This window comes from Chenopodium quinoa, unplaced genomic scaffold, assembly GCF_001683475.1.
Source record: "Chenopodium quinoa cultivar QQ74 unplaced genomic scaffold, ASM168347v1, whole genome shotgun sequence".
NCBI lineage: Eukaryota > Viridiplantae > Streptophyta > Magnoliopsida > Caryophyllales > Amaranthaceae > Chenopodium > Chenopodium quinoa.
The window spans coordinates 1,999,318-2,007,448 of record NW_018744517.1 but is presented as its reverse complement, the minus strand read 5'-3'; positions in this window follow the sequence as shown (position 1 = coordinate 2,007,448).

The window sequence follows — 8,131 nt, the reverse complement described above, 5'->3', positions numbered from 1 at the left end:
ATGAGTAGTATGTCATCGACATACAGGACTAGGAATGCAATATCACTCCCACTGACCTTCTTGTATACACAAGACTCATCTGGATTCTTGATAAAAACAAACTTGCTGATGGCTTCATCAAATCGCAGATTCCAACTTCTGCTGGCTTGCTTTAGTCCATACATGGACTTCTTCAGCTTGCAAACCTTTCCAGCGTTGCCTGGATCGAAAAAACCCTCTGGCTGTGTCATATACACAGTTTCTTCCAAAATCCCATTAAGGAAGGCGGTTTTGACATCCATTTGCCATATTTCGTAATCGTAATATGCTGCAATAACTAAGATGATCCAGACGGATTTTAGCATTGCAACCGGTGAAAAAGTTTCGTCATAGTCAATCCCGTGGACTTATCTATAACCTTTTTCCACTAGTCTAGCTTTGTATATCGATACATTTCCATCTTTGTCTATCTTCACTTTGAAGATCCATTTGCAACCAATGGGTGTATAACCCTCGGGCAAATTCACCAAGTCCCTGATTTTCAGACATGGAGTCCATCTCGGATTTCATGGCCTCTTGCCATTTTGCAGAGTCGGGGCTCGTCATAGCTTGCTTGTATGTCGCCGGATCATCACCATTTATAACTAGGATGTCCTGATCATCATTTAAGACGATACCGAGGTATGTGTCTGGTTGAGATCTTTGCCGTTGCGACCTACGTAGGGTAATCAGTTGAGCATTTACATTGTCTGTTTGACTCTGACCAATCTTCTTAGATGCTTCCAAAGTATCTACATTGTCAGTTTTGTCAGGTTGACATTGTTGCTCGTCCTCTCGAACTACGTCGAGTTCGATTTTCCTCCCACTTGTCATTTTGGAAAGGTGATCCTTCTCCAAAAGGACACCATCACGAGCAACAAACACTTTGTTCTCAGATTTATTGTAGAAGTAATACCCTTTGGTTTCTTTTGGATATCCCACAAAGAAACACTTATCCGATTTAGGGTGAAGTTTGTCCGAAATTAATCGCTTGACATATGCTTCGCATCCCCAAATCTTGAGAAAAGACAACCTGGGAGGTTTCTTAGTCCATAATATATATGGAGTCTTTTCAACAGCTTTTGACGGAGCTCTATTCAGTGTTAGTGCTGCTGTTTGTAGCGCATGTCCCCATAACGAGATAGGGAGTTCACTAAGACCCATCATTGATCGAACCATGTCTAACAAGGTCCGATTCCTCCGTTCGGACACTCCGTTCCATTGAGGAGTTCCAGGAGGTGTCAACTCTGAAAGAATGCCACATTCTTTCAAGTGATCGTCGAATTCATGGCTCAAATATTCGCCACCTCGATCCGATCGAAGTGCTTTAATTTTCTTGCCAAGTTGATTTTCAACCTCTTTTCTGAAATTCTTTGAACTTTTCAAAGGATTCAGATTTATTCGACATTAAGTAGATATAGCCATATCTACTATAATCGTCGGTGAAGGTGATGAAATATCGGTAACCTTGCCTTGCGGGTGTGCTCATAGGTCCACATACATCCGTGTGTATTACACCTAATAAGTCACTTGCCCTTTCTCCCAACTTGGAGAATGGCTGTTTGATCATCTTTCCTAATAAGCATCCTTCGCAATTTTCAAACGATTCTAAGTCGAATGAGTCAAGAATACCTTCTTGAAGAAGTTTCTTGATGCGTTTGATGTTAATGTGGCCAAGACGACAATGCCACAAGTAGGTTTGATTCGACTCGATGGTCTTAGCCCTTTTGGCAGTATTCTCAATGTTATAGACCTGTTTGTCTGGTGACAGCACATAAAGACCATTTTTTGAATGTGCCTTTCCATATAAAACATTATCAAAATCTATAAAACAACTATTGTTTTTGATTCGAAATTCGGATCCTTTGGCGTCCAACGCCGATATTGAAATAATGTTTTTGGTCACTCTAGGAACATGATAACAATTTTCAAGTTCTAGAACAAGCCCAGTGGGCAAAGACAATCTGAGAGTTCTAATGGAGACGGCAGACATCCTTGCTCCTTTGTCGACCCGAAGCTCCACCTCTCCCTTCTCTAGCCTCCTACTTATCCTTAGTCCCTGAGCATTGGAACAAAGGTGTGAGCCACATCCGGCATCTAATACCTATGATGTTTTGCTAGCGAAGTTTAAGTCTATAACAAAAATACCTGATGAAGAAGCAACGTTGCTGTTCTTCTTATCTTCCTTGAATTTGAGGCAGTCCTTTTTCCAATGTCCCTTCTTCTTGCAGTAGAAACATTCGGAATTTGACTTAGAAGAAGCTGCCTTCTTGTCCTTATTGCCCTTGGAAAACTTTGACTTAGGCGGGAATTTCTTCTTTTTCCCTTTAAAGTTCTTCTTTTTGCCCGCACGTTTGAACGGATTGCCCTTCCTCACCATGAGCATGTCATGCTTGCCCTCATCCCTGAGGGTTTGATCGGCTTGCTTCAACATACCATGAAGCTCGGTGAGGGTTTTCTCCATACTATGCATGTTATAGTTCATCTTGAACTGATCATAGCCTTTATGAAGGGAATGGAGAATAATGTCAATTGCCATTTCAGTTGAATACCCAACATCGAGCCTTTCCATGTTTTCAAATAATCCAATCATTTTGAGAACATGCGGGCTGACTGGCTCTCCTTTCTTGAGCTTGCTCTCAAGGATCTGCCTGTGGGTTTCGAACCTTTCAGTTCGAGCCTGCTCTTGAAACATATTCTGAAGCTCAGAAATGATCTCAAAAGCTGTCTCCTTTTCAAAGAAAGTATGTTGAAGGTCCGGAGACATTGTGGCCAACATGATGCATTTGACATCCCGATTGGCACTATGCCATCGGTTAAGGGCAGCCTGAGTGACCTCCTCATTGGGAGCGTCGGGCATTTCCTCATCAAGGACGTATTCCTTTTGCTCCTGCATTAGTACAATGCAGAGATTTCTTTGCCAATCAAGAAATTTTGGCCCGCTCAACTTCTCCTTGTCGAGAATTGAGCGCAAAGAGAATTGGTTGTTGTTTTTGTTATTTGCAGACATGATTTCTACAATTGAAAGAATTTGAAGTGAAAAACCATTCATACATCAATAAGTTGAAATTTAAAGCGTTCATGCACTTATTCACACTTATTGAACATTTTATCCACGCATTTTAAGAATGTCCCTTATGGGCGAGAATAAAATGATTCTGAGATCCCAAAGATCAAGAAATGGTCAAGCATGCTTTGGCTTGTCTTAACCATTAAATATCTTAAGGTAAGCAATCCAATTGCTAATAGCTCCAAGCTACTCTCGGTTTGATAAAATGTCGCATCTAATGCATACTTGACATTTTATCTCTTTTGCCACGACATCTAAGGACTCCTTACTGATATCGTTGAGCTTAACCAAGACAACTTGTATACCTAGTATACCTTACGTTCCTAGGGAAGTAGTGATGCCTCGCTTTGGCGTAATCCATCACGTACGCGCATTAGTTCGGTAAGTGTTGTTCTTGGAATGGCAAATTTTAGCTCAATATTATTAAGGGACCTAGGGTTTCTATGTTGGTTGATTTAAGTGAACTTAACTAATCATCGCAACATCATAGAAATCCTAGACATGCATCTAGAAAACATATATATATAACAATATATAAGGCATAAAAATAGATGCATTTGGCAACTGGCATGACCCCTTGAAATCTTCAATTTCCATGGGTCTTCATCTTGGCTCGTCTTCCTCGAAACGTCGTCTTGAGACTTCTTGGCCAAAATGAAATAAAAGAAGCTAGCTAGAACGACTAAGATTAATCTAAATAGTACAAACATACTTAACGGTTCGCATGTCGTATTTAGATTTACAAAAATACATAACAGAACGCAGTCCGTATTTTCTATCCTAGTCGGGCCCTACTAGTTGCCATTTTCAAAGAACCTGTTTTGAAAGCAATCTTTCATTCACCCGTTCACTATTTGTGAACGGCCCATGCAATTTTACGAAATACATAATTAAACACGCAAAACTAGTAACTAACTTAGGTCGTTAATCCAATTAACGCGCCTAATTAAAAACAGTCAAAGTGGTTTAATCCATTATTTCTAAACGCAAAATGCTAACGCATTCAAATAAGCTCCCACTAAATTCCGCATCTGTACTTAATTAATCCGATTAATTAAGTCGGCATAACCCGTAATTTGTCAAAAATTTGCAAAATCGAAAATCGAGGTTTTTAGCCTCATTAAAATAATTAATTAAAATTATTAATTCGGGAAAAAACGCAAAATCATAGCTCAACGTTAAGCAGAAATCACCCAACAAATCCCTTGGTGGGTGCGCACCATGGCTGCTAGGCAGCCCATGGCATGGCGCCATGGTGCGTGGTTGAGGCCTGCTGTGCCTAGCAAGCAGCGCCTCAAGCCTAGCTGCCTGCTAACATGCTTCACATGCTTGCTAGCATGCTGGTGCCTGCGAGCATCTGGCCTGCTGGGCAGGCGAATCATGATGCTCGTGGTGCGCTGGCTGATGCTTGTTGCCCTGCTGCCCAGCAGCATGCTTCGCAAGCCAGCCCAGCCACCCCACGCACCCCAGCCATGCATCCCAGCCACACACACATACTGCATAGCAGCATTCAAGGCTCGCCATTGTGTGCACCACAGGAAGCCACATGTGGGCTGCTAGGCAGCCCGGCTAGCCTTCATGGCACTTGGGTGTGTTGCCTTGATTTGCGTGCTATGACTCGGGATTTTAATCCCGATTTACGTGTGACATGAATTAATTCCAAATTGTATTTTAGAATTAATTTTAAGGAAAATAAAATAAAACAACCATTAAGTCTAACTTAAACAAATTTTATATTAATTGGTGCACAAGCCTAAATTTATCCAAAATTTCAATTTTGAACAAAATTAGGTCAAACATTATGCTTAGAATAAAATGAGCTATGTCCAAAATTAATCATGCCAATATGCAAATTAATAATGGATTTGACAAAGGGCAGTTGGAAAAATAAATTAACCATCCAATGATAAAAATTTTCCAACTTGCATACTTGTGTAAAATACCAAGATTACATCTTCTAATATGAAGATTAATCAAATTTTACTCACAAGTAAATGAACTTAATGGATTTTAATCAATCAAAACATGAAAAAATCCAAACTTTGTTCAACATGGAATTTAGGGTTAGGGTTCCAATCAATTAAACACTTAAAGATTAGAACTTTAACAATACTTGGGAACTTAAGATACAAGATCAAAACAAGTTTTCACACCTTATTGCAATTTATTTGCAAAATTGTGAACAACAAGTTTATGTGATAAATTGGTATATCAACTTAAGCACTAATAAACACTCCATTATTATGCTCAAGGATATTTTAAAACCAGTAGATTAGTGATGCAAATGTGCATTTAATCTAACCTTGTAATGCTTGTATTAATCAAGGCTTAAAAAGAATTAAAACTTTCGTTGAAAAACGAAAAACCCCAGAAAAATTGGGTTTCTGGTTCGAATTTGGCTTCTGGACATCCCCAGAAAAAAGGGTTGAAACAGTTCCAGAATGTCGATTCCACCCAAAAATCACTATTTTTGAGCCAAAATCTGGGTTCGACAGCCAAATCGATAATAAAATCGAGTTTTAAAAAATTAATTAAAACGAGCATCTAATCTAATTAGATGAACATGAACCAGAAAAAAAAATTCTTTAAAACACCTTAATTAAACAATAATTGCAAAAATTAAAAGGAGCGTGGCTCCGATACCGCTGTAGGGTTTCGTAGTGACCCGACACTACGCGGAAGGAAACCCACCAAGACCCGCCCCTTAATTAAAGCAATTAAACAAGCATGATAAACTTAATCAAACAAGATTAAGGACAAGAATTATACCTTTGACGCGTGCTTTGCTCCTAAAGAGCTCTTACTTCAAAATCCCGAAAAGACGAGATCTCCGACGGATTGTACCCTCGACCCGACCCGAGCGTCCTAAGTCTTGAAGGTTAGTCAAGACCCGGACAAAATAACTGTGAGTTTTACGAATCAAAGGTTTACTCTTTTCTTCGAGTTGCCTTTTTAATTCCACTCAAGGTTGTATCAATTCCCAATACCAAGCTTGGTATTTATAGGGAAATGATCCCTTGATTTTTTCATCCTCCACCAATGTGGGAGAATATATTTTTGCTAATTAATTTATTTCTAAAATAAATTATTAAGCAAAACTAATCACAATTCAACAAGTGTCAAATAGAGAGAGAAGGTTAGGTGAGGACCATAAATGGGTGGGAGGACCATTGCCTTGTTCCTCAAGGCCTTGCCCAAGCTTGGTCCCCACCCCTCACCAAAACTGTCACCCTATGGACAGTTGGCGCCTAGCACGCATCATCCCTAGCACGCTGCGAGCTGCTGGGCGCTGGTGCTGCTAGCCTAGTGCTGCTGCCTAGCACTCCCTCGCACACACTCTCGCACATGGCCCCTCGCACAGGGCCTCTCGCACTGCCAGCCAGCTAGGCCAGCATGCGCACATCCAGCAAGCGCACTACGCACGCAAGGCCTAGCATGCGTGCTGCTAGCGAGCCACGCATGCTGGGCTTGGTGCTCCTTGCAAGCATGTTGTGCTTGGTGCTGCCATGCGAAACCACGCACGCAAGCACACAGCTAAGTGCCTCATTGCGAGGTTGCTGGGCGATGGTGCACACGCACACACACACACGCATGTGCCTAGCACTGCGATGGTGTTGTGCGTGATGCTAAGGAGTTGCAAGAGCGCCTATGCACACACACGCACACGAGTGTGTTGTGCTTAGTGTGATAGGGTTGCGATGGTGCGAGGCATGCATGCACAAGCCCATGCGCCAGTGCCTAGCACTGCGATGGTTGTGCATGGTGCGATAGGCTAGCGACAGCACCCATGAGCACCCAAGCACCCTTGCTAGCACGCTGCTAGCTGCGATGGGCTGCCTGGTGCTTGTGTGGCTTGCGATAGCTGCCCTGCGCACCCAGGCACCCATGCTAGCTTGCGATGGGCTGCTAGGGCGCGCCTAGGCTGCGACGGTGCCTAGCACACCATGGTGAGCCTAGCTTACACATGGTGCACCTAGGCTTGCGATGAGCTAGCCTAGCCTAGCTACGACTATGCTCATACTTGTTGCTTATGATTTTGCGACGCTCGATCTCGACGCCCTAGGCTCGATTTCCGACGTCTGTATTCGTAAAAATTTGTCGACTCATTAAATCCTTTCGGATTAATTTAACGTCTCGGATCGGAGATTTGATTGGGTTCGACCCGAAGGGTTCAGTTAAGATCAAGCTGTAATATCAATTGTACCTCGATATTACTGATCGAAAGCGGCCTCCACCTAGGCATTCCGATCACTTGACCTTACTGAAGAATTAACTCTGTAATAATTCTGAACCCTCTATCGGAATAATACACTCGTTGGAAGGACACCATTCCTTTCACTACACACATGCGTCAGGTTCCATTTGGCTTTTTTACAAGCACAACGTTGGCAACCCAATCAGGGAAGTAACATTGCCGAATAAAACCAGCATTTAGCAATTTTTTCACTTCGGCGGCTGTCGCCTGGCTTCTTTTTTCACCATGGCTCCTCTTATTTTTCCTTACTGGCTTCTTTTTAGGATCCACAACAAGTTTTTGGATGGCTAGATCCAGGCTGATGCCTGGCATCTTGTCCACTTCAAAGGTAAAGATGTCTTTGAATTGTTTTAGCAAGTGGTGCAAGTCTGCTCCAAGTTCAACAAAATCAGTCGTCCCAACTTTAATAGTCCGGTCGGGACGAGATTCATAAGGACGATGTTTATGTGTTCACCAGCCGGCTAGGGAAGGAGTTCATCCGGCCTTTGACCGGTCAGTGATTGCTATTGCCTGTCTTTTTTCTCGGCCATCATTTGGTTGGCCTTTCTCTTCTTGTCGGCTTTCGTTGCAGCAGGCGCGTCTTCCCTGACTTTGTCAAGGTCAGTGGTTTCTCCACTAAGGCCGGTTGCGACCATAGTGGGCTTGACATCAGAGAGATAGCACTCCCTGGCCATCTTCTGGTCTCCCCGTAGGGAGCCGATTGTTCCATCATCCTTCTCAAACTTGAGAAGCATAAGAGAAGGGATGATAAAAGCTTTGGATTCAGTCAGGTAGGGCGCCCTAAAATC